Here is a 490-nt window from a genome sequence, read left to right on the forward strand (position 1 = left end):
CACAGTTTTGACAAAAATAAGCAACTCTAAAAAACAGATGATCGCAGCTGTGGCTCAGGATGACGTCTATTGCTAAGATATCTCACTTGTATTTGTACACAATTGGGGTGTTCACAGTTCGTTCCAAATTGTGTCTGAAAATGTAGACGTCTACATTTTGAGACATCTTTAGCATCAAACTGTGAGCACCCCTTTCTAGCAGTCGTCGCAAAATCGTCTCAAAACTTTGCTGGTGTTGCCAGACATTTCCTCTTTGCGTGCATTTTTTATATATCGCCTTTCGATTTTGTTTCTGAAAAATTGTAATTATTTAACTTAATTACAAATTCCAAATATTTGTTATTTCTTTTCCTTGATTTGTTTCTTTTCATCAGAAATTGCGCTCAAATTAAATGCAAATACAAAAAACGTGCCCAATAAATAAAAAAAAATGTGATTAGTATTGCCATAATGCAACCCTGCTGCGAGGTTGCAAAATGTAGACGCGTAA

Source organism: Rhagoletis zephyria, unplaced genomic scaffold, assembly GCF_001687245.7.
Source record: "Rhagoletis zephyria isolate East Lansing unplaced genomic scaffold, Rhagoletis_zephyria_1.1 Rzeph_scaffold_05397, whole genome shotgun sequence".
Taxonomy (NCBI): Eukaryota; Metazoa; Arthropoda; class Insecta; order Diptera; family Tephritidae; genus Rhagoletis; species Rhagoletis zephyria.